The sequence below is a fragment of the Anomaloglossus baeobatrachus genome, unplaced genomic scaffold (genome assembly GCF_048569485.1).
Source record: "Anomaloglossus baeobatrachus isolate aAnoBae1 unplaced genomic scaffold, aAnoBae1.hap1 Scaffold_379, whole genome shotgun sequence".
In the NCBI taxonomy this organism is placed as follows: Eukaryota; Metazoa; Chordata; class Amphibia; order Anura; family Aromobatidae; genus Anomaloglossus; species Anomaloglossus baeobatrachus.
This window is the reverse complement of record NW_027443133.1, coordinates 228,892-256,066: the sequence shown is the minus strand read 5'-3', so window position 1 is coordinate 256,066 and position 27,175 is coordinate 228,892. Positions and strand designations below refer to the sequence as shown.

The following is a 27,175-nucleotide window of genomic DNA, read 5'->3' as shown; positions in this document are numbered from 1 at the left end:
CACGTGTGTCACATTGCCCTGAGGATGGCCCGCAGCCAGGTTTGCATCATTGCCGCACACGGCTGTTAAGTCACCAACGTAGTCCGCTCCGTCAATTTGTACTCCGGTTGCCAGGTGACAACGTGTTCCTTTCATGAATAGTGCTGATGATGTGAGAGTAGTCGATGCCAGCGGCGCAGGTGGACGCAGGTTATGCTCACCCACTGGGCTGCATTACCTTGACAGATGCAGAATCTCTGGCTGAATGTAGCTGGTGGGTATCTCACAGATGAAATACCATCATTCAGCTACAACCAATGGGAAGACACCACACCCTTTTTTATGCCCATCCTGTCTGCAGACCACTGCCAGACATAGCTATGAACCTCTGGTTAATTTTACCCCCAGTTCAGTTTTATGATTTTGTGTGCTTGTTACCTGACTACTTTTCCTGCTTGCTGTTTATGTACCTTGTTGGCCGATACGCATTTCAACTCTGCTTGTTTTCTGATTCTTTCCTGGCCGTCCCATTCTGTTCCTGTTCCTCAATTAATGTTTTGACCCTGCCTGACTACTATTCTCTGTAATAGCGGTGTGACTCACATTTCCCATACATTTCAAAGTAAAGCTTTGACCGCCTGATGGCATTGAGCTCTGCTGCCAGCATAGTAAGGAGGTGTGTGGTAGTCCTTGTGCGCAGTTGCAAGGAAGGGTGGCCTGACCACACAGGGTTTGCGCCAAGGTAGAGGACCCACACGAGGTTGAAGAGGCAGAAGCAGTGTATTAACTTCTACATACAGAACAAGGATTGAAACAACTCGTGGGGACGGCAAGACTTGTACAGCAGACCCTTCTCCATCTCTCACCATAGTTTGCCAGTGCCCAGTCAGTGACATGTAATGACCCTGTCTATGCTTACTGGTCCAAGTATCTGTGTTGAAATGCACCCTGTCGCACACAGATTTTCTCAAGGAAGTGGTGATGTTGTGTGCGACATGCTGGTGTAGCGCGGGCATGCTTTTCTTGGAGAAGCAGTGGTGATTGGGCATGTGGTACTGGGGCACAGCGACAGACATAAGGTCTGTAAAATCCTGTGTGTCCACTACGCGTAAAGGCAGCATTTCGGTAGCCAACAGCTTACAGAGGGATAGAGTCAACCACTTAGCTTTGTCATGGGTCGCAGTAAGTGGCCTTTTATTTGACCACATCTGAGGGAAAGAGATCTGGCTGCTGTCTGTAGACGGTGTTGAGTAGGGTGTCCCTGGAAAAATGCAGGTTTGTGAGAAAATTGCAGGCGGAGACATGATGTTGCCTTCATCTTGCCTTCAGATCTGTTCATCTTGTATCATTTTTAAAAAACACATCAAGCAAGGGTTACTCCAAGCGGAGTCTACCTTTTTTCCCAACATTGGGCACACAGACACCCCATCAGTGGCAGCACTTGTGCCCTAGTTGCAAACAGGATGTTTTGATTTGCATCAAGCACATTCCAAATCCACAAGCATTTACTCTCCCCAGGATGACACAGGGGTAGTAAATTCCTTCTGGATCCATGACTTGTTCATTTTGATGAACGTCAGTGTGTCCACATTGTCACTGGACAGACGCGTGCGCTTATCTGTCAGCACACACCCAGCAGCACTGAAGAAGACACGTTCAGAGACAACGCTGGCAGCTGCACACGACAAAATCTCCAAGGCGTAACTGGAGAGCTCTGTCAATTTTTCTAGATTTGAAGCCCAAAAGGAGCAAGGCTCCATTTGCAAAGTCATTGCATCGATGTTCATTTCGAGATACTCCTGTATCATCCTCTCCATCCGTTGACTATGTGTCAGACTTGTTGTCTCTGGTGGCCTTGCAAAGGAGGGTCTAAAAAAATTATGAAAATATTCCATAAAATTGCTGTTACCAGCACCAGATACGGTCCTACTGGTACGGGTAGACTGTTGAAGATGACGATGCCGTCCCATGTTTGTCAAGTTACAACTGGGAGAATCACTCCCTTCACCTGCACGGTTGTTTGGTGTAAAAGCCGAGCTAAGATCGAGTAACAGCTTATGCTGATACTCCAGCATACGTGCGTCCCTTTCTATGGGTGGAATTATGTCACAAAATTTGGACTTGTCCCGGGGATCTAATAGTGTGGCAAGCCAGTAGTCATCATCACTTCTAATTTTGACAATCCGAGGGTCATGTTGGAGGTAGTGCAACAAGAAGGCACTCATGTGTCTTGCGCAGCCATGCGGACCAAGTCCACGCTGTGTTTGTGGCATAGAGGTGCTAACCGTTCTTTCTTCCTCTGACATCTCCCCCCAACCTCTTTCAACTGAATTTTGACCAAGGTCTCCCTCATCCGCTGAGTCTTCCATGTCCATGGACAGTTCGTCCTCCATATCTTCATGTCCTCCTGCACCTTCCTCAACATCTCGCCTGCTACCATGCGCCCTTGTTGATCCCTGTCCCCCATGGTCCCATGCCTGCCGCGTTGGTGATGATGAACGTCTGGACCTTGGTGATGTTGTTGTGTCTTGCGCATATGAATCCTCCTGTAGTTCCTCCCCTTCCTGTTGTCCCACCCCCTGACTCCGAATAGTGTTTAGCGTGTGCTCCAGCATGTAAATGACTGTAATCGTCATGCTGATAATGGCATTGTCAGCGCTAAACATATTCGTCGCCATGTCGAAACTGTGCAGAACGGTGCATAGGTCCTTGATCTGAGATCACTCCATCAGGGTGATCTGCCCCACTTCTGCATCTCGTTGGCCCATCATGACGTATTGCACCAGGGCTCGCCGGTGCTGCCACAGTCGCTGTAACATGTGGAGAGTTGAATTCCAGCGTGTCGCCACATCGCATTTCAGGCGATGAACCGGCAGGCCGAAAGACTTCTGGAGCGATGCAAGTCGCTCAGCTGCGGCGGTTGAACGGCGGAAGTGAGCACTGCAGACAGTTTACGTGCCCTGGTCAGAAGGCCATCTAGGCCGGGATAGTGTGTTAAAAATTGCTGGACAACAAGGTTCAACACGTGAGCCATACAAGGCACGTGTGTCACCTTGCCCAGGCGAAGGGCCGCACCCAGGTTTGCAGCATTGTCGCACACGGCCTTACCAGGCTGCAGGTTGAGTGGAGACAACCATTTATTAAACTCGGACCGCAGAGCTGACCACAACTCCTCAGCTGTGTGACTCTTATTCCCAAGACATGTCAAGCTAAAGACCGCCTGATGCCGTTGCGCTCTGCTGCCAGCATAGTAATGAGGGGTGCGTGATTCCTTCTGCGCAGTGAGAACGCTGGTGGCCTGACCAGGCAGGCTTGGGGCGGAGGTGGAGGACCCAGATGAGGTGGAGGATGCAGAAGCAGTGGCGGAACTTGGACAGACAGAGGATTGACACACAAGTCGTGGGGACGGCAAGACTTGTGCAGCAGACCCTTCACCATCTATCAACATAGTTACCGAGTGCCCAGTCAGCGACATGTAACGTCCCTGTCCATGCTTACTGGTCCAAGTATCGGTGGTGAAATGCACCCGTTCACACACAGAGTTTCTCAAGGAAGCGGTGATGTTGTGTGCGACATGCTGGTGTAGCGCGGGCACACCTTTCTTAGAGAAGTAGTGGCGACTAGGCATCTGGTACTGGGGCACAGCGACAGACATAAGGTCTCTAAAATCCTGTGTGTCCACTAGGCGGAAAGGCAGCATTTCGGTAGCCAACAGCTTACAGAGGGATAGAGTCAACCTCTTAGCTTTGTCATGGGTCGGAGGAAGTGGCCTTTTATTTGACCACATCTGAGGGACAGAGATCTGGCTGCTGTGTGTAGACGGTGTTGAGTAGGGTGTCCCTGGAAAAATGCAGGTTTGTGAGGAAAGTGCAGGCGGAGACATGATGTTGCCTTCATCCAACGTAGGTGCTATCGATGTCTGAGAGAGCTGTACACACTCACTTGTTTCCCCTTCCAAACCAACTGACGACCTACCAAGCAAACTGCCTGTTGCGGTTACAGTGGTGGAAGTTTTGCGTGGAAAAACAGGTGTGACAGCTGTCCCCACAGTCCTAGAAGATGAAGAGCGCGCGGATGCACTGGAAGGGGCGGGCGGTGGATGGTTCGCTCCGCTAGGCCGCATTGCAGCACAATGAGCTTCCCACCGGGACCTATGATATTTATTCATGTGACGATTCATGGAAGAAGTTGTCAAACTGCTGAGGTTTTGACCTCTACTAAGAGAATCATGACAAATTTTACATATCACATGATTTGGGCGATCTTTTTCTATGTCAAAAAAGGAACAGGCTAGGCAAGGCTTAGAGGCCATGCGACCTGTTGATGCACCCCGAATAATGCTCATAGGCAGAGTGGTGGCTGAGGATGCAGTTGTAGACGTGCTACCAGTGCTCCGACTCTGTCCAGGAAGGCGCAAGGTAATTTCGTCGTCGGTTGCATCCTCCTCCACCGCCTCTGTTGACCTCCTCGAGTGCCTGACTGGGGGTTGACAGTAGGTGGGATCTAGAACTTCATCATCAATTGTTGTGTTTGCACTACCCTCCCCCTCAGACCGAGCCTCTTCTTGCCCTGACCGAATATTTAAGTTGTCATCCTAATCGGGTATCTGCGTCTCATCTTCATCAGTATGTTCCTCATTGCCTATAACCACAGTTGTTGGAAAGGCAGCATTTTGGTAGCCAACAGTTTGCATTTTATGAAAGTCAACCTCCAAGCCATGTCATGCCCTTCTAAAAGCATGTATAACACAGCGAGGGGACTCCAACCACAGTCTCCCTCGTTGCCACTCACTGGGCCACACACCCCACTTGACTGGCATCGGTTGAGCTCCCTTTTGAAAAAGAAAAAGATGCTTTGCATGAAGCACTCTCAAAAATACGCGTGCCTTTCCCGTCCCCTGGCTGACCCAGGGGAAGAAAAGTCCTCTGAGAGCCATGACTTGTTCATCTTGGTTCTTTTAGAGACACAGCGAGGGGACTCCAACCACAGTCTCCCTCGTTGCCACTCACTGGGCCACACACACCCCACTTGACTGGCATCGGTTGAGCTCCCTTTTGAAAAAGAAAAAGATGCTTTGCATGAAGCACTCTCAAAAATACGCGTGCCTTTCCCGTCCCCTGGCTGACCCAGGGGAAGAAAAGTCCTCTGAGAGCCATGACTTGTTCATCTTGGTTCTTTTAGAGACACAGCGAGGGGACTCCAACCACAGTCTCCCTCGTTGCCACTCACTGGGCCACACACACCCCACTTGACTGGCATCGGTTGAGCTCCCTTTTGAAAAAGAAAAAGATGCTTTGCATGAAGCACTCTCAAAAATACGCGTGCCTTTCCCGTCCCCTGGCTGACCCAGGGGAAGAAAAGTCCTCTGAGAGCCATGACTTGTTCATCTTGGTTCTTTTAGAGACACAGCGAGGGGACTCCAACCACAGTCTCCCTCGTTGCCACTCACTGGGCCACACACACCCCACTTGACTGGCATCGGTTGAGCTCCCTTTTGAAAAAGAAAAAGATGCTTTGCATGAAGCACTCTCAAAAATACGCGTGCCTTTCCCGTCCCCTGGCTGACCCAGGGGAAGAAAAGTCCTCTGAGAGCCATGACTTGTTCATCTTGGTTCTTTTAGAGACACAGCGAGGGGACTCCAACCACAGTCTCCCTCGTTTCCACTCACTGGGCCACACACACCCCACTTGACTGGCATCGGTTGAGCTCCCTTTTGAAAAAGAAAAAGATGCTTTGCATGAAGCACTCTCAAAAATACGCGTGCCTTTCCCGTCCCCTGGCTGACCCAGGGGAAGAAAAGTCCTCTGAGAGCCATGACTTGTTCATCTTGGTTCTTTTAGAGACACAGCGAGGGGACTCCAACCACAGTCTCCCTCGTTTCCACTCACTGGGCCACACACACCCCACTTGACTGGCATCGGTTGAGCTCCCTTTTGAAAAAGAAAAAGATGCTTTGCATGAAGCACTCTCAAAAATATGCGTGCCTTTCCCGTCCCCTGGCTGACCCAGGGGAAGAAAAGTCCTCTGAGAGCCATGACTTGTTCATCTTGGTTCTTTTAGAGACACAGCGAGGGGACTCCAACCACAGTCTCCCTCGTTGCCACTCACTGGGCCACACACACCCCACTTGACTGGCATCGGTTGAGCTCCCTTTTGAAAAAGAAAAAGATGCTTTGCATGAAGCACTCTCAAAAATACGCGTGCCTTTCCCGTCCCCTGGCTGACCCAGGGGAAGAAAAGTCCTCTGAGAGCCATGACTTGTTCATCTTGGTTCTTTTAGAGACACAGCGAGGGGACTCCAACCACAGTCTCCCTCGTTGCCACTCACTGGGCCACACACACCCCACTTGACTGGCATCGGTTGAGCTCCCTTTTGAAAAAGAAAAAGATGCTTTGCATGAAGCACTCTCAAAAATACGCGTGCCTTTCCCGTCCCCTGGCTGACCCAGGGGAAGAAAAGTCCTCTGAGAGCCATGACTTGTTCATCTTGGTTCTTTTAGAGACACAGCGAGGGGACTCCAACCACAGTCTCCCTCGTTGCCACTCACTGGGCCACACACACCCCACTTGACTGGCATCGGTTGAGCTCCCTTTTGAAAAAGAAAAAGATGCTTTGCATGAAGCACTCTCAAAAATACGCGTGCCTTTCCCGTCCCCTGGCTGACCCAGGGGAAGAAAAGTCCTCTGAGAGCCATGACTTGTTCATCTTGGTTCTTTTAGAGACACAGCGAGGGGACTCCAACCACAGTCTCCCTCGTTGCCACTCACTGGGCCACACACACCCCACTTGACTGGCATCGGTTGAGCTCCCTTTTGAAAAAGAAAAAGATGCTTTGCATGAAGCACTCTCAAAAATACGCGTGCCTTTCCCGTCCCCTGGCTGACCCAGGGGAAGAAAAGTCCTCTGAGAGCCATGACTTGTTCATCTTGGTTCTTTTAGAGACACAGCGAGGGGACTCCAACCACAGTCTCCCTCGTTGCCACTCACTGGGCCACACACACCCCACTTGACTGGCATCGGTTGAGCTCCCTTTTGAAAAAGAAAAAGATGCTTTGCATGAAGCACTCTCAAAAATACGCGTGCCTTTCCCGTCCCCTGGCTGACCCAGGGGAAGAAAAGTCCTCTGAGAGCCATGACTTGTTCATCTTGGTTCTTTTAGAGACACAGCGAGGGGACTCCAACCACAGTCTCCCTCGTTGCCACTCACTGGGCCACACACACCCCACTTGACTGGCATCGGTTGAGCTCCCTTTTGAAAAAGAAAAAGATGCTTTGCATGAAGCACTCTCAAAAATACGCGTGCCTTTCCCGTCCCCTGGCTGACCCAGGGGAAGAAAAGTCCTCTGAGAGCCATGACTTGTTCATCTTGGTTCTTTTAGAGACACAGCGAGGGGACTTCAACCACAGTCTCCCTCGTTGCCACTCACTGGGCCACACACACCCCACTTGACTGGCATCGGTTGAGCTCCCTTTTGAAAAAGAAAAAGATGCTTTGCATGAAGCACTCTCAAAAATACGCGTGCCTTTCCCGTCCCCTGGCTGACCCAGGGGAAGAAAAGTCCTCTGAGAGCCATGACTTGTTCATCTTGGTTCTTTTAGAGACACAGCGAGGGGACTCCAACCACAGTCTCCCTCGTTTCCACTCACTGGGCCACACACACCCCACTTGACTGGCATCGGTTGAGCTCCCTTTTGAAAAAGAAAAAGATGCTTTGCATGAAGCACTCTCAAAAATACGCGTGCCTTTCCCGTCCCCTGGCTGACCCAGGGGAAGAAAAGTCCTCTGAGAGCCATGACTTGTTCATCTTGGTTCTTTTAGAGACACAGCGAGGGGACTCCAACCACAGTCTCCCTCGTTGCCACTCACTGGGCCACACACACCCCACTTGACTGGCATCGGTTGAGCTCCCTTTTGAAAAAGAAAAAGATGCTTTGCATGAAGCACTCTCAAAAATACGCGTGCCTTTCCCGTCCCCTGGCTGACCCAGGGGAAGAAAAGTCCTCTGAGAGCCATGACTTGTTCATCTTGGTTCTTTTAGAGACACAGCGAGGGGACTCCAACCACAGTCTCCCTCGTTTCCACTCACTGGGCCACACACACCCCACTTGACTGGCATCGGTTGAGCTCCCTTTTGAAAAAGAAAAAGATGCTTTGCATGAAGCACTCTCAAAAATACGCGTGCCTTTCCCGTCCCCTGGCTGACCCAGGGGAAGAAAAGTCCTCTGAGAGCCATGACTTGTTCATCTTGGTTCTTTTAGAGACACAGCGAGGGGACTCCAACCACAGTCTCCCTCGTTTCCACTCACTGGGCCACACACACCCCACTTGACTGGCATCGGTTGAGCTCCCTTTTGAAAAAGAAAAAGATGCTTTGCATGAAGCACTCTCAAAAATACGCGTGCCTTTCCCGTCCCCTGGCTGACCCAGGGGAAGAAAAGTCCTCTGAGAGCCATGACTTGTTCATCTTGGTTCTTTTAGAGACACAGCGAGGGGACTCCAACCACAGTCTCCCTCGTTTCCACTCACTGGGCCACACACACCCCACTTGACTGGCATCGGTTGAGCTCCCTTTTGAAAAAGAAAAAGATGCTTTGCATGAAGCACTCTCAAAAATACGCGTGCCTTTCCCGTCCCCTGGCTGACCCAGGGGAAGAAAAGTCCTCTGAGAGCCATGTCCACATTGTCAGTGGACAGACACGTGTGCTTATCTGCCAGCAGACCCACAGCAGCACTGAAGACAGGTTCCGAGAGAACGCTGGCTGCAGGACACGACAAGATCCCCAAGACGTACGTGGCGAGCTCAGGCAATTTATCAAGATTGGAAGCCAAGAATGAGCAGGGCTCAAGTTGCACATTAATGGAATCGATGTTTCCTTGCATATACTCATATATCTGTGTGTCCTCCTCTTTTTCCTTGTCCAGCTGTTTTGTTTTCGCATGAGTATATGTCCTTGTCACTTTCCAATGTGTTTGAGTTGTTTGTCACCTTTAGGACACCTTTGAGGGTGTTTTCTAGGTGTTTTTCTGTGTTTGTGATTGCCTGCCATTGTTTCCTATTGGCTCGAGTTCGGTTCGTCGAACGTTCGACGAACCGAACTCGAACGGGAGGTCCGTTCGGCGAACCAACCTCGAGCCGAACCGCGACCGGTTCGCTCATCTCTAGTCATGATAACACTTGTACCATCTTTTCATTTAGATTCCACCTACAATTATTTACCGATTCCAGTTCTGAAATAGGCTTTCATGATCTACTCACTAGAATTCTCAAGTGCATAAGGTACTGAGACATATACATGTTCACACCATTATAAAGAACAAAGTATAAACATTGAGGTTTTTCTCACACCCATGTTCCTGTGTTCTTTGATATGATATGTGTTCATTTCCTTCACTATATAGGATTGCAAGTTTTCCATTTGTACCTTAATGGCAATGACGCTATACAATTGAACACATATCATCCTGTTATCCATATAGGTGTGTATTTACCTGCTTGACTATTTTTGGTTGTTTGATCCAGAATGTTTCTCCAGATAGGTCATGTGGAAATTTTCTTTCCTCAGTACAAATGTTTTCACTATGGCTTTGGAAAAATTTTTTGTATGTGCATCATGGTCATTTGACCCATTGTACTCTCAAGTAGCAATATATTGTACTGTTATGTTGTACTATGTACTAATTACGTGTTTATATGGTTTTGTAACCCTTTATGATCTTAGATAACTTTATCCTTGATAAAGACCTAAAAACAAGGTCGAAACGTTGGATGAATTATCCTTTTGCACAAATAAAGAATTTTCAGCATTCCAAGAGTTCTTTTCTTACGTTATTGATCACTATAGTGTGCCAGAGCTATTTCTATTGAATTGACTCTTATTTTTTCTGAGCACCTGCTATATACACAGTGACCCAGACATATTCAAGTTTCATTCAGAAGGCAGAGGGAAGCCTTAGCAGCTGAGCCTATATCTTGGCTTGTGAGCATTAGAACAGGCCGGCGATTACAGGGTAACATGAAAAATGTCCAGCTTGCATTATGACTAGAACATGACAATATCCTTTTAAGTACTAACCTATGATGCGTTCCTAAGCAGTTGATGTTATATGTTCTACATTTCATTTTCTGCATACTTTACAAGTAGTAGAATTTGCTTTGATATAGGCAACTGGATTTTCACAATGAAAAGGCAAAGGATAACGCCCGAAAAAGACGCCATACATTATGTCAGTGCCATCACTGACAAACCTGGATTGACCATGAAATACATCAATCCCCTTAAAGGTGAGTTAAAACAAGTTTTAACTAAATTGCCTTAATATTGTCATGCATTAGAATGACTGTCTTAGGTAATGATAAATATTTTCTACAGGAAGAGGAGTGTTTGCTGAAACTGAAATCGAAAAAGGGAGTTTTGTTGCAGAATATCGAGGCGAGCTCACGTATGCACTTACGATGGTAGACAACTACTCGAGATTTATGGTTGTGGTACAAGTCAAAGATCTAATGGCCCATACTGCAGCGAAGGTCTTCCAAGCACACTTATGCAGACCTCATGGCTACTCAGAGAGAGTCCTCACAGATCAAGGCACAGCCTTTGAAGCGGAAATCTTCAAGGACTTCTGCAGCTTTTACCGATGCAGGAAGATGCGCACTACACCCTACCATGCTCAAACCAATGGTTATCAACCTGCTCAGGACTTTACCCCATATTCCAGATGTGGCCTTACAAGTGATTTATAGAGGGGTAACAATACGTTGGGATCACCGGATCTAATCTCCCTTTTTATACACCCTAAAATCTTGTTTGCTTTAGAATAAACAATAACATCATAAAGGTATAGCAGTACCGTTTCAAAGTTTCGGTGTCCCAAGCAGCATTCCATCAGCCTCTGGAAGGTTCCTGGCAAATTGCACAGCTCGAAGGGCATGCTTTTGAACTCGCAGAGACCCATCGGGGTGGCAAAGGCGGTCTTCTCCCGGTCTGCCTCAGCAACGGACACTTGCCAATAGCGACTAGTGAGATCAAGGGTAGAAAAATAATTTGCAGTTCTCAATGCAGCTAGCTATTCCTCAATACAGGGGAGTGGTGCTGTCCTTCTTCTTTAACAGGACCAACGGAGCTGCCCAGAGGCTACAACTGTCACGGATAACCCCAGCCTCCTTCATGTTGCTCAACATGTCCTTGGTACACTGGTAATGTGCAGGTAGTTTTGGCTTATATCTCTCTTTGATGGGTGGGTGTGCACTTGTGGGGATGTAGTGTTTGACCCCTTTTATTCTTCAAAAGTCTAGCGGATGTTTGCTGAAGACTTGCTCGTATTCTTGCACTAGCCTGTAGACCCCCTTCTTGTGATGTGAAGGTGTGGAGTCAGTGCCTACGTGTAATTCCTTACACCACTCCTCTGGCTGACTTGGTGAGCTGTCACTGAATGGGTGGGCTGAAGCAATGGTGGATGCTGCTGTTTGGATAGCATGTGTATCTACTGAGAACAGCTTATCAATGGTGGCAAATCGGAGCAGCTTAATCTCTTGCTCTCCGCAGTTCAACACTCTCATGGGCACTCTTCCCTTCCATATTAATGAATAAAACTATGATGTAAATAGCATATAGATACCCCACAAATGCAGATAAAAGTAGGTTATGGGAAAAGGGGGAAGAGAGAAACAGGAAAATAGTGGAATAAAGTATACCTTCCAGGTGGGAGAGGAAATGGCAGCACAGCCAGTGGAGGTGAAGCAAGGGGAGCCTGCAACTAAAGAGTTGAGAGCGTTATCACATGGTGACTGAGCCTGATTGTAACAGGAGCATAGAGGTGCCGATCCTGTCTTACCTGTGTTGGTGTAGAAGTGGGTGTCCTGTGGTGGAGTCAGCTATGTGCAGTGGTGGCCGTGGGTTCTTTTATGTGCGACCGTAGTAATAGCTGCGCCCACTTCCTGTATGGGAGTGGAATGCAGTGAGGGTAATGGAACGCACGCCTGCGCATTTGTGTTTAACGTCGCGCATGTGCAGAACGGAGAAAAGGCTGCGCTCACTTCCTAATGAAAGGGAGTGAGACGCATCTGGGAAGGGAAGGGAAAAGATTAGGGTTTGGGGATGATGAAAGGGCTTTCTACGGGCAAGGATGGCAAAGGGTGGCAGTGACGGAAAGTCAGGCAGCCTGTCCTGTCCTGTCCTGTCCGTCCGTCTTTTTGTATCATGAATTGGAAAGACTGCAAGGGGGAGGGGAGGTGCTTGTGTCCAAAAGGAGGAGTTATTCAGATTCATTGCAGTGGGCGGCGGCTGCAAAAAGCACCATTCTTCTTGTTTTTGCTCTGCAAAACAGCCTTTTCAAGGGTTGGCTTGGGTGACAAAATGTCTTCTGTAGGCGTGGGTTTGTCTCCCTCTCCCTAAGATGTGTCCGGTATAGGCCAGGGTGCCACTCAAGGCCGTAACCAATTCGGGTTATAGCTTCTCGGCCTTTTGGCTAAGATCAAGTGTAGTTTCGGAGGACGCTACCTTGGTCGGTACTGGAAGGTGCCTGGGATTGCACGTCTGCCGGCCTTGAGGAAGTGTGTGCGCCTTCTGGTGACACATAGCCCTCTTGTGCCTGGACGGTTCCCAGGCAACGGGAGGCGATCACCTTTGTTATTTTGAAGTCCTACTGATAAACAGAAAAAAAAAAAAATTAAATCTGTTCTTATCAGTTTAATATCTGATACGTCCCCTCTCTGGGGACCATATATTAAATGGATTTTTAGAACAAGGAGATGGAAAAAATCTTGCTCTGTCCACTCCACGCATTGACCTGGTATTGCAGTACCTCCAGGACCGGTGCACCCCTTCTTAACCCAGTTTCCAAAAGCAGAACTCAATTCACCTGATTCAAATGAGCCCCATTAGTGAATTGAAAGAAAGCAAAAACTTTATATGCACCTCAATTTGGCCAATTCACTTTTCACACTTTCACCCTTTTTTTTATCTTTCACACCTTTTACTTGCTTTATTGATGCAAAAAGCTGTGCCAAATAGCAAACTCATCTCCACTCAACTTGACCAACTCTGCTATGTCCCGTGCAGTATCTTATTCTCAGTCTTATCTAGATCATTTGCAATTGAATAGAATAGATCCCTTTTGGCTGCTTATGACTGTGTAAAATATGTAGCTTTACTGGGCTGGGATGAGAGAATCCATTGAAGCATGGTGTAGGGATTGTGGTTCCTGTGTGCTAAGAAGAGAGGCTGGCACCAGCCAGAAAGCCCCATTGCAGCCAATAATCACTTAATAACTTTTTCAACTTGTCATCATATGGGAGGCCTTCCATTCCTTGTAGTAGTCTAGTTGCCCACCTTTGAACTGACTCTAACTTCTGAATGTCCTTATTAAAATGTGGAGCCCAAAACTGGTTCCCATATTCCAGATGTAGCCTTACAAGTGATTTATAGAGGTGTAACAATACGTTGGGATCACGGGATCTAATCTCCCTTTTTATACACCCTAAAATCTTGTCCCAAGCAGCATTCCATCAGCCTCTGGAAGGTTCCTGGCGCATTGCACAGCTCGAAGGGCATGCTTTTGAACTCGCAGAGACCCATAGGGGTGGCGAAGGCGGTCTTCTCCCGGTCTGCCTCAGCAACGGACACTTGCCAATAGTGACTAGTGAGATCAAGGGTAGAAAAATAATTTGCAGTTCTCAATGCAGCTAGCGATTCCTCAATACGGGGAATGGTGCCGTCCTTCTTTTTTAACAGGATCAACAGAGCTGCCCAAAGGCTACAACTGTCACGGATAACACCAGCCGCCTTCATGTTGCTCAACATGTCCTTGGTACACTGGCAATGTGAAGGTGGTATTGGCTTATAGCTCTCTTTGATGGGTGGGTGTGCACCTGTGGGGATGTGGTGGTGGACCCCTTTTATTCCCCCAAAATCTAGCGGGCTTCCCACCGGTAACCCGCTCCCCAGCTTGGATGGATGCTGAGGGAGCCCCTTTTGCCCGCAGGCTCTGGCCCTGGGAACTGTAGCCTTGGCGGTGACTGTGCTTCCCTCTACGGTGTGAGCTGTTGCCTTCAATCGGGTCTTGACTGCTGGGAAACCCTGGAGGTTCCTGTCGCTAACGGATTTGACCGGTTTTACGGCGACTCCTAGCCTGGTCGGGGTCCGTAGGCCCTGCCGGATGGTGCTGGCTTCTCTTCACTCCCCGATCTGGTACCGGCGGGCCACCGCCCATCCCCGGTCCGTACGGTTCACTCCAATCAGCCTCTCCTGCAGAAGGTCACCACCGTCTGCCAACCTTGCTGAGTGCCCGGGCCACACACACGGACACGGTCAGTCTCCTCTCCTCTTCACTTCTCTAACTCCAAAACTGATCTCTAATCTGACTCCTTTTCCCGCCTCCAGGACTGTGAACTCCTCGGTGGGTGGGATCAACCGCCTGGCCCACCCCCTGGTGTGGACATCAGCCCCTGGAGGAAGGCAACTAGGATTTGTGTTTAGCTTCGGTGTGCCTAGCCGGAGTGTAGAGCGTGTTGGTGTAGTACCTGTGACGACCTGGCTTGTCCAGGGCGCCACATTCCCCTATAGTAAAATGCAGACCGTCCGCGGGCTGCCCGTCCATCACCGGTTTTATTTTCACAACTGAAAAAGAATAAAACGGTAAAACATGTAAAAGCATCATAAACATTTTACAACGGTACAGCTTCCGCTCTTCTCCCACCCAAACAACCTGGCCCTGATGCTGCCCCTAAGAAGCGGGCAGCACCCCTTGACCCCAGTCCAGCACCAAGTTGCCCGAGCGGGTTCTGTCTCTTTCAGGGGGCCCACGTCCAAGGGGACCCCTGAACCCCCGGAGGATCGCCACCGGTTACGGTAGTGGCGGGCCTAGGCCATCCCTTTCCTCCAGGCCCATCCTCCCAAATCAGCCTCTCCGGAGGCGGTAACGGTGTCAAGCCAACAAACATTTTTATTTACATTGCACTAAGTTTGTGGTTGCCCTGCAAGTTCTCGGGCTTGTCCGTAAGCAGTTCCTTACGCAATGGTTGCACAGTCCCTACGGGGACAACAGTTGCCGGCAACGGCCGGTTTAATCACGGTTCAATCAGGTAAACTTCTTTGGTTGATCATCTTTACTTATCATTTAAAACTTTCAAACTGGTACACTCAACACATAAAGCCCCCCCCTTTTAAAGAGTAGTTTCCCTGTACCTAAGTGGGGGTCTACCTAGGTTGGGGCGAGTGGACCTTCGGGATCCGGTGTCAGTGGTGACAGGCAGTGGGGCAGAGGGAACAGTCAGTTCCTCCTCCCTGCTATCATGTGGGGCAGGCGGAGGCGTAGGGGAGCTGGGTACAGGTACATCCCTGGGCACTGGCTCGCGGTTAACCGTTTCCATCATTTCTTCATCCACGGGTTGTGGGAACAGTATCACTGGAAGGATCACGCACCGTTCTGTGTAGGCCAGTCTGCTGGAAAATCACCCATCATGGTGTGGATTACCTCTTTTTCCTTCTCCACTGGACTGGGAACTGGAGCCTCATCCGCTACTCTCAATGCTGGTGGGCACTTCTTCAGGTGGTCTCGGGAAACCGTGGCCAAAGTCCCCCCCTGGTCACGGCTGATCTGGTAGGCCTTCCCATTCTCCCATCCTGTGGGCTGGACTACATACGGGGTTTTTTCCCATTGATCATCCAGCTTGTGGGCCCTTCTTTTCCGCTTCAGCACTACATCCCCAGGTTGGAAGGAACCGGCAGGCGCCTTCTTGTTGAAGCACTGCTCCTGTTGTCCCCGACTCCGGCACAAGTTCTTTTCAACATACTCCTGGACCTGTCGGTACTGTGTCCTCCGCCGAGTGTCCCATTCAGCTGTCGACAGGAGTGCTTCTGAAGCTTCCAAGCCCATTTCCAGATCCACTGGTAGCCGGCCGGGACGAGCTCTCATCAGGTATGCTGGAGTGCATTTCGTAGAGCTGGAAGGGATGTTGTTGTACATATCGACCAGGTCAGGTAGATTCTCCAGCCACAGGTTCCGCTCTTCCAGTGGTAACGTCTTGAGGAGGCCCAGGACCAAGTGGTTCATCTTTTCACAAATGCCATTGGTTTGGGCGTGGTAAGGCGTGGTCCGGATTTTCTTGCAGCCGTACAACTGGCAGAATTCCTGGAATACCTCTGCTTCAAAGGCCGGACCCTGGTCGGTAAGCACCCTCTCCGGGTACCAATGCGGTCAACAGAAATAAGCCTGGAAAGCCTTAACAGCGGTGCGGCCGGTTAAGTCCTTAACTGGGACAACCACCAGGAACCTCGAGTAGTGGTCTACGATGGTCAGAGCGTAGGTGTACCCACTTCGGCTGGGGGTGAGCTTTACATGGTCAAGGGCAACCAGCTCCAGCGGTTGGTGTGTAATGATCGGGTGTAGGGGTGCCTTCTGGCTGGCCTCGTCCTTCCTTCTCAATGCGCAAGGGCCACATTCTCGGCACCAGGCCTCCACAGATTCCCGCATTCCACTCCAATAGAACCGCTCTCTTAACAACATCTCTAGCTTCTTCCACCCGAAGTGCACTGCACCATCATGGTATGCTTGCAGGACGGTGGGCACGTTAGCCTGGGGAATCACCAGCTGGCGGATCTTCTCGTGAGTCTTTGGATTAATCAGCTCGCGATACAACTTCCCCTGGTGTTGGTATAGCCGGGTCCATTCTTGCCACAGACGTTGGGCTTCGGCAGGGGCAGCAGGGTCTATCCCAGCAGAACCCTGTTCCACTAGAGTCTTGACCAGGCGGACAGCAGGTGCCTGGTCCTGAGCTTCCTGCCAGTCCTGTCGGGGCAGCGGATCCAGGTTCACCCGTTGTTGGTAGACGTGCACCTTCTCAGTGAATGGCCGGTGAAATGCAGGCAACTCGATCTCTTCGAGGTCATCATCCTCTGGCCCCTCTTCCGACAGGTGGGGCATCCGGGAGAGTGCATTGGCATTGACGTTGGTACGGCCGGCCCGGTACTTGATGGTGAAATCGTAGTTGGCTAACCTGGTCACCCACCGCTGCTCCAACGCGCCCAGCTTGGCCGTATCTAGATGGGTCAGCAGGTTATTGTCTGTGTACGCGGTGAACTTGGCTGCTGCCAGGTAATGGCGGAACCGCTCGGTGATAGCCCACACCAGTGCCAAGAGCTCAAGCTTGAAGGAGATGTAGTTCTCAGGGTTCCTCTCAGTCGGTCGGAGTTTTCGGCTAGCATAAGCTATTACCTTTTCCCTTCTGTCTTGGACCTGGGATAGAACAGCCCCCAAGCCCACATTGCTGGCGTCGGTGTAGAGGATGAATGGGCGGCTGTAGTCAGGGTACGCTAGGATTTCCTCTCCGGTCAGGGCTGTTCTCAGCTGGCGGAAGGATTCCTCATGCTTTTCTTCCCACACCAATGGGGCTACTAGGGATCTACCACCCTTGGTCTGTCCTACGAGGAGGTCTTGCATGGGGGCAGCCATCTTTGTGTACCCCTTAATGAAGCGACGGTAATATCCCACCAGGCCCAGAAACTGCCTCACTTCCCTCACTGTGGTCGGTCTCGGCCAGTCTTGGATGGCGGTGATCTTCTCGGGGTTGGGGGCGACACCTTCCGCACCAACCACATGTCCTAGGTACTGCACTCTGGGTTTCAGCAGATGACACTTTGAGGGCTTCAACTTCATCCCATACTTGGCAAGGGACGCGAACACCTCGGCTAGGTGCTCCAGGTGGGCTTCATACGTCTGTGAGTACACAATCACATCATCCAAGTACAGCAAAACGGTCCCATAGGCAGTCTTCTCTCGGTCTTCCGGTGCCACGGCCACCTGCCAGTACCCGCTGGTGAGGTCAAGGGTGGAGAAGTAGTTAGCGGTTCTCAGCGAGGCCAGGGACTCTTTGATGCGGGGCAGAGGGTAAGCATCCTTATGCGTTATCTGGTTAATCTTCCGGTAATCCACACACATCCGCATGGTGCCATCCTTCTTCTTAACCAGCACCAACGGAGCGGCCCAGGGACTACAGCTGTCCCTAATAACCCCTGCCTCCTTCATGTTCCTCAACATGTCTTTGGCGCATTGGTAGTGGGCAGGGGGAATAGGCCTGTATCTCTCTTTAATAGGGGAGTGTGTACCGGTAGGGATGTGGTGTTGAACCCCTTTAATCTGCCCAAAATCTAGAGGGTGCTTGCTAAAAACCCGCTCATACTCCTGTACCACCCGGTATACCCCTTCCTTGTGGTGTATGGGGGTATCATCAGTGCCGACATGTAGCTCTCGATACCACTCGCCTAACTCCCCCAGGGATGAGTGGGAACCGGCAGCAGGCGGTGTGACCGGGGGAACGGCTTCATGGATCGTGTGGGGATCTAGAGTGAGCAATTTGGCAAGGGTAGCGTACCGGGTGGTGCATGAATGCACACATTGTCAGGTTTCCGGGTTTTCCAGTCCTCTTTTGAAAGAGCTTGCCCTCGGTTAACATGGAGTTTTATGTTCTGTTGCCCTACTTCCTGTCCAGCTGCTTAAAAGGCCGCCTCTAAGCCTAGTCCAGTGCCTGAGTATACTGCTTGCTGTGTGCTCCTGCTTTGCTGCTGCTGCTACTTGATTACCTTTGGATCCTCCTGAAAATCTACCGACCGACTCTGGACCACACCCGGTTTCTTCAAACTGTGCCCGGACTCCGTCTGCCGTCTTTGGTCAGCACGTCTGCCCGGTTTCTTCCGGTTCATAACCATTCTGGACTTTCATCCCGTACGGACACTTCTGGACTTTACCGCTTGCCCCTTGTGTCCCGGCTGCGGCGCATTTAGGCCTTCCGGGGTTGATTGCCGGACAGTCCCTGTATAGGGGTTCGCTCTGGTGGTCTCCCTGGGGGAGTCTGGTGCGTGGCCCCGGGAATCCCCTTCGCTCCGTTTCAGAAAGGTATTTTCATGTGTTTGTTATACTGTGTATTTCCGTTGTGTATCTACCATGGTTACATATCATAAACATCTTGTACCACAAACTCGTCTCTGGCTGTCATTGCCCTAACGCTATCGAAATCCTCAAAACATACAATAGTATTACATTATACTCAGGCCACAAGAGGATTTCACTGGGGCAATGACTGAGACACGAGGAGTAGATCAGCTCTTTTCTATGATTAACTCCTTGCAGCAGGAGATGGAGGTGGTGCAGACTAAACTTAGAGATATGGAGGCACAGCTGGGCCATGATCACCAGGTACTGGGTCCGGCTATACAGGACTTGCAAGTCAGAGTGGAGGCTCAGGAAGCCGGCCCCACTACGTCCGTATCAGCTGCCGGTATGCCTAGGTTACCCCCATTCCGTTTCAATGGTGACCGTAGTCAGTTTCGTGGATTTGTGAACCAATGTATACTGTTTTTTGATGTACATGCTGATTATTACCGTTCTGACCGGTCCAAAGTGTTATGTATAATTATGTTATTAACCTCACAAGCACTGGCTTGGGCTAATCCTATGATAGAGAACCGGGACATCCGTTTAAATCACCTAGATGATTTTCTGACCGCAATGGCGCAGATGTTTGATGATCCGAATCGCCGTGCTACCGCTGAATCGGCTCTCCTTTCCTTACGTCAGGGAAAGCGTTCTGTAGTTGAATATGCCACTGAGTTCAAGAGGTTAGTGGTAGACACCGACTGGGGAAACAATGCATTATTGTCTGTTTTCAGAAAGGGGTTGTCCGGTACCATCAAGGACGAGTTAGCTCGTTCTGAATCTCCAGGGGATTTTGAACTGTTTCTCCAGCACTGTGTGCGTATTGATACCCGCTTGACGGAACGTAGACAGGAAAAATGGGCAGCTGTAAACCGTGTAAACAACTTTGCATTTCCTTCCAGAGAACCCGCTCTCAGGACGCCACGGGAGGCCGAGGACGTTCCTATGCAAGTGGACTCTCTGCAAAAGCGAGAGACCAATGAACGTCGCGAACACCGGCTCCGTGAGCGTCTGTGTTTCTATTGCGGTCAATCAGACCATTTCTTGATCGACTGCCCGAAACGTCCGAATCGCCCAAATAAGGTATTGGCAGCCATGGCAGAGTGTGACAACACGGACGCAGAGTCCGATATCTCTGAGGCAAGTGGACACTTGGATGCGGTATTTCCCTTGACTGTAATGTCAACCTCACCGAAGGACTCGGAAGGGAAATATACCCATTGCTCGCTCCCCATTCAGATCCGGTGGGAGGGACAGCTAATACCTACCTCTGCAATGATAGATTCTGGGGCAGGGGGAAATTTCATGGACTCCTCTTTTGCCAGGAAACACGGTATCCGGACTCAGCAAAGAGCCTCACCGGTTACCATGGAGACGGTAGACGGATCTCCGTTAATCTCTGGACCAGTTGATCGGGAAACCGTACCGCTAGAGTGCGTCATGAAGCCAGGTCAGCAGGAGACCCTTGTTTTCATGCTAATTTCTTCTCCTCATTTTCCGATTATTTTAGGTATTCCGTGGCTACGGTCTACAAATCCGGTCATCGATTGGGAAACTAAGGAAATATCCTTCCCACCGCAGAGTATTCCGACCATTAGTCCAACTGTTCCGGTTCCAGTAACGCCGAATGCGGAGGGCACTGTACAGGTACCTGTTCTACCCCCGGTGTATAACGACTTTGCGGACATATGCGACAAAAGAAAAGCCGATCGGCTTCCCCCGCATAGACCGTATGATTGCCCCATAGACTTACTCCCAGGGGCGGAGATCCCGTTTGGTCATGTCTACCCGTTGGCGGCACCTGAGCTAGAAGCACTAAAAAACTACATTGATGAAAGTCTGGCGAAGGGATTTATTCGTCCGTCTACCTCACCAGCAGGGGCACCCATCTTTTTTGTGAAAAAGAAAGAGGGGACTCTAAGACCCTGTATTGACTACCGGGAACTGAATAAAATAACCATCCGGAACCGGTATCCGTTACCATTGATTCCTGAGCTATTGGAGAGGGTCCAACAGGCAAAAATATTCACCAAATTGGACCTCCGTGGGGCATACAATCTACTCCGCATACGTCCCGGAGACGAGTGGAAGACCGCGTTCCGATGTCGGTATGGACATTTTGAGTACCTAGTGATGCCTTTTGGACTTTGTAACGCTCCCGCGGCTTTCCAACATCTAGTTAACGATATTTTTAGGGATATCATGGACCAATTCATGGTGATTTATCTGGACGATATCCTAATCTTTTCTGATTCCCTACAGGAACACCAGGAGCACGTCAAGACCGTACTTACCCGGCTGAGGGAAAACCACCTGTACATCAAACTGGAGAAATGCGAATTCCATTGCTCACAGATACAATTCTTAGGTTATGTCATCTCTCCTCAGGGACTGAACATGGAGTCTGGCAAAATACAAGCGATTCTAGACTGGCCGGAACCGGGAAACATCAAAGAGGTACAACGCTTTGTCGGTTTTGCCAACTTTTACCGACGTTTTATCCGTAATTTTTCAGAAATCGTTCGTCCCATCACTCTGTTAACCAAGAAAGGACAGAAGTTTGTGTGGTCCGCCCAGGCCCAGGAAGCCTTCCATCGTCTCAAGGTCTGTTTTACCTCAGCGCCTATATTGGTACATCCGAATCCCGCACTTCCCTTTATCGTGGAAGTCGACGCTTCCGACTACGCATTAGGGGCCATCCTTTCTCAAAGGACTGGGGACAAGAGTCTCTTACATCCGTGTGCTTTCTTTTCCCGCCGGTTGTCCCCTGCAGAAAGGAACTATGACATTGCGGACAAAGAATTGTTAGCGATTATTTCCGCCTTCAAGGAATGGAGACACCACTTACAGGGAGCCGCGCAGCAAGTGATAGTACTCACAGATCATCGTAATCTGGAGTTTCTTAAGTCTGCCAGGTGCCTGTCTCCACGGCAAGCCCGTTGGAGCCTATTCCTTAACCAGTTCAATTTTGTCGTTACATACCGTCCAGGTTCACGTAATGGGAAAGCCGATGCCTTGTCCCGAATCCACGCCGTGGACTCCGTGCCTGGAACCCCGTCTCAGACCGTGTTATCGGATGCCAATTTCGTTGGAGTAATCCAGGACCAGGACTTGTGGAAGGACATCAAGCTGGCCTATGATGGTGACGTATTTCTTGCTGCCCCCCCGAATGATGTAACTCTTGTTCTTCGGAATGGTGTGTGGTTGAGAGAGCGACGCATTTATGTCCCGGAGGCCGTAAGACTTCGGGTTCTCAAGTTGGTCCATGACTCCGTGTTGGCTGGTCATAGGGGGGTACAGAAGACGCAGGAATTTCTGAACCGTTTCTTCTGGTGGCCTACCTGTTTAAAGGACGTAAAGGACTATGTCCACTCATGTGTGGTTTGTGCCCGGTGCAAGGTCCCTCGTGTGGCTCCTACAGGACTCCTCCAACCGTTACCCGTGCCATCTCGCCCTTGGGGGTCTATCTCAATGGATTTTATTGTGGAGTTGCCCGTCTCAGACGGTCACAATACCATTTTAGTGGTGGTGGATCGGTTGACTAAAGCTGCTCACTTTATTCCGTGTGCCGGTCTTCCCTCAGCCGCAGAGACAGTGGATTTGGTTATCCAGAACGTATTCCGATTGCATGGGGTACCAGACGAGATCATCTCTGACCGGGGCGTGCAGTTCACGTCTAGGTTCTGGAAGGGGTTTTGTACGGCACTCCAGATTGATGTCTGTTTGTCTTCTGCATACCATCCTCAGACAAATGGGCAAACCGAACGGACCAATCAAACCCTGGAACAATACCTTCGATGTTATGTCAGCCATCTGCAGGACGATTGGTTGAAGATGCTTCCGTTGGCGGAGTTCTCGTATAACAACACTCAGAGCAGCTCCACTAAGGTAACGCCCTTTTTTGCTAACTTGGGTTACCATCCGACTATTTTGCCTAGGTCACCGGTTGCGGTCTCAGTGCCTGCGGTGGAGGACAGATTGACAGAGCTTCGACAAAATCTGGAGGTTCTAAAGGACAGTGTGGCTACGGCCCAGGAGCGTTACAAGAGGTCGGCAGACACTCACCGGAAACCGGCACCCATGTATAAGGTAGGGGACTCTGTATGGTTGTCCACCAAGAACCTGAGATTGGGTGTCCCTTCGCAGAAGCTGGGACAAAAATTCATCGGTCCATTTAAGATCACCGGGATCGTGAGCCCTGTGGCCTGTCGGCTGCGGTTACCGCACCATCTCAAGGTACACCCGGTCTTTCATGTTTCTCTCCTCAAATCCGTCTCTCCCAATACGTTTCATGGTCGTGTCGTGCCTCCTCCTCCGCCTGTGATGGTCGACGGCGAGGAGCAGTTCGTGGTTGAGGACATTATTGACTCCCGGCTCCATCGTCGTCGGCTTCAGTATCTGGTACGTTGGCAGGGGTACGCCCCCGAGGACGATTCCTGGGAACCGGTGGGTAACATTCGAGCTCCCCGGAAGATCGCTCAGTTTCATCGACGGTACCCGGACAAGCCAGGCCCTGACCCGTCCTGAGGCCGTTTCTGGGGGGGGGAGTAATGTCAGGTTTCCGGGTTTTCCAGTTCTCTTTTTTGCATGAGCTTGCCCTCGGTTAACATGGAGTTTTATGTTCTGTTGCCCTACTTCCTGTCCAGCTGCTTAAAAGGCCGCCTCTAAGCCTAGTCCAGTGCCTGAGTATACGGCTTGCTGTGTGCTCCTGCTTTGCTGCTGCTGCTACTTCTTGATTACCTTTGGATCCTCCTGAAAGTCTACCGACCGACTCTGGACCATACCCGGTTTCTTCAAGCTGTGCCCGGACTCCGTCTGCCGTCTTTGGTCAGCACGTCTGCCCGGTTTCTTCCGGCTCATAACCATTCTGGACTTTCATCCCGTACGGACACTTCTGGACTTTACCACTTGCCCCTTGTGTCCCGGCTGCGGCGCATTTAGGCCTTCCGGGGTTGATTGCCGGACAGTCCCTGTATAGGGGTTCGCTCTGGTGGTCTCCCTGGGGGAGTCCGGTGCGTGGCCCCGGGAATCCCCTTCGCTCCGTTTCAGAAAGGTATTTTCATGTGTTTTGTGTATTTCCGCTGTGTATCTACCGTGGTTACATATTATAAACATCTTGTACCACAAACTCGTCTCTGGTTGTCATTGCCCTAACGCTATCGAAATCCTCAAAACATACAATAGTATTACACACATATTGGTTTTATAATCTTATTGTATTACTTTATATTCTTATTTCACTTGTGCATATCTCCACCATAATCCTGGCTAAGAAATATAGCTTTTTTTGGGGTACACAGGTAGTAAGGTCTTCTTTCTATTTCTTTAGGGGTGATATAGCCTGGTGGAACTCTAGACCTCTAACATTATATATGCACCCTTTTTCTTTATGGTTCTTGGACACCTTATAACATTCTTCCATACATATATATCTTTCTCATAAATTATAAATAATTAGGCATTTTTATATATCTTATTTACATTTTCATAAATAACTTTTTACAAAGCATGGGGGACATTCTCACATACATATAATTTTCATGTACGCATTCTGAAAATTTACGCATAAACCGTACACACTCCTTTTTGTAACAATTTCTATAACTCATTCGCTGAACTCTCATCCCGGATATTCATTCTTACACCGAATTTCCTGTTATAACACAACATTCATGATTTTTATTCAATTTATTTTTATTTTTTAGGTTTATTAGTAGTGATGAGCGAGTACTAAAAAACTCGGGTGCTCGAAGCTCGGGCCGAGCCTCCCAAGATACTCGTGTACTCGGCCCGAGCACCGAGCCCAATGTTATCCTATGGGAGACCCGAGTATTTTTGTGAAATGACCACCGGCAGCATGTAGAAACCCTAAAAATGGCACAAAAGTCTCCGAAGAGTGCTCAAATGACATGGCAACAGCATGGGGAAGACCCCTTGAAGCATTTATCACTCAAAAGTCACAGCTGTGAATAATTTTGTCCGCGTTTTACGCCATTTTTACGGACTCACCAGAAAACCTTCCAAAATGACACCAAAATGATTTTTCATAGCGGAAATGTTAAGGGCACATACCCAATAGTGAGATAGAGCTAATGTATGTTACTTTTTGAGATCAATACATGAAAGATTTTACGTAAAACATTGTGTGGCACTCCGATGTCCCTGAGAAGAGACGTACATAAAGGCCTCTGAGTCTAATGTGCCCATTTTGAGGAACTGAGTCTTTGTAGTATTTTCCTTTGCCAGGGCAGTCCAAAATTGTGAGGTTCACCAATGCCCCTGCATACAGACGTGCATGATGGCCTGTAAACCTGAAGTGCCCCTTGTAAGGAAGTGGGTCTATTGTAGTATAGCCCTTAGGCAGGGCAGCCAAAAATTGGGAGGCTCCACGTTGTCCCTGGATAGAGACGTGCATGAGGGCCTGTAAACCTGAAGTGCCCATTGGAAGGAAGTGGGTCTTTTGTAGTATAGCCCTTTGGCAGGGCAGCCAAAAATTGGGAGGCTCCACGTTGTCCCTGGATAGAGACGTGCATGAGGGCCTGTAAACCTGAAGTGCCCATTGGAAGGAAGTGGGTCTTTTGTAGTATAGCCCTTTGGCAGGGCAGCCAATAATTGGGAGGCTCCACGTTGTCCCTGGATAGAGACATGCATGAGGGCCTCAAAACATTAAGTGTCCATTGTCAGGAAGTGGGTGTATTATAGTATAGCCCTTAGGCAGGGCAGCCAAAAATTGGGAGGCTCCACGTTGTCCCTGGATAGAGACGTGCATGAGGGCCTGTAAACCTGAAGTGTCCATTGTCAGGAAGTGGGTGTATTATAGTATAGTCCTTAGGCAGGGCAATAAAAAAGGAATCTGAACACATTCGCGCAAAAATGAAATGACCACAATTTTCTCCAAAACTATAACAGATGCAAACTGTGGTGGAGATGAGATTTGATAAAGTAAGTGGAAATCCAGTAAAAGTTTCATTTGGCTACTTTGCACTCTCGAGATAATCGTCACCATGTGTCTGTGGTTAGGTGGACTTTGGGTGAAACAGCGTTGTTCAGGGCACGTGTGATGTTTTGTGACACGTGGTTATGCAACGCGGGGACGGCACACCGGGAGAAATAGTGGCGGCTGGGGACCGAGTAACGTGGGACAGCTGCCGCCATCAGGTCGCGGAATGCTTCTGTCTCCACCAGCCTAAAAGGCAACATTTCCAGCGCAAGCAGTCGCGAAATGTTAGCATTTAGAACTGTGGCATGTGGGGTGTTGGCAGTGTATTTGCGCCTGCGTTCAAAGGTTTGCTGAATGGATAACTGAACGCTGCGCTGGGACAAGGACGTGCTTGATGATGGTGTTATTTCTGAGTAGGCAACTGCAGGTGCAGGACCGGAGGAGGCTTGTTCGCAGGCAGCATGGACAGGGGATTGGCTCGCATGCACAACCAGCGAAGACGTAGCAGTGACATTAGCAAGCACTGCTCCTCGACTCTGTTGTACTTCCCACAAAGTCGGGTGCTTGGCTGACATGTGCCTGATCATGCTGGTGGTGGTCAGGCTGCTAGTTTTGGTACCCCTGCTGATGCTGGCACGGCAGGTGTTGCAAATGGCCTTTTTAGAATCATCTGGATCCAACTTAAAAAACTGCCAGACTCGGGAAGACCTAACATTTGTACAGGCACCTTGTGTCGTGTTGTTGTTCCGGGGAACGGTTGCCTGACTTCTGCCTGGAGCCACCACCCTGCTTCTTACTGCCTGTTGGGATGCTACGCCTCCCTCCCCCTGTGCACTGCTGTCCTCGCTCTGCATATCCTCCTGCCAGGTTGGGTCAGTTACTGGATCATCCACCACGTCGTCTTCCTCTTCCGCACCCTGCTCCTCCTCCTGACTTCCTGACAATTGTGTCTCATCATCGTCCACCCCTTGTTGAGACACGTTGCCAACTTCGTGAGAACGTGGCTGCTCAAATATTTGGCCATCTGTACATACGATCTCCTCATGACCCACTTCAACATGAGCTGGCGAGAGGCCAGAATGTGCGAATGGAAACGTGAACAGCTCTTCCGAGTGTCCAAGTGTGGGATCATTAATGTCCGAGGACGTGTACTCAGCCTTGTGGTAGGAAGGAGGATCAGGTTCTGAAATGTGCGGTGCAGTATCACGGCTACTGACACTTGACCGTGTGGAAGACAGAGTGTTTGTGGTGGTGCCAATCTGACTGGAAGCATTATCCGCTATCCAACTAACAACCTGTTGACACTGGTCTTGGTTCAAGAGCGGT

General features: G+C 49.8%; 1 pseudogene; it reads left to right on the top strand.

Moving 5' to 3' along the window:
- The first annotated feature begins 12,598 nt into the window (after positions 1 to 12,598).
- On the top strand, positions 12,599 to 12,805 carry LOC142274707 (U2 spliceosomal RNA; annotated as a pseudogene).
- Positions 12,806 to 27,175: the final 14,370 nt, after the last annotated feature.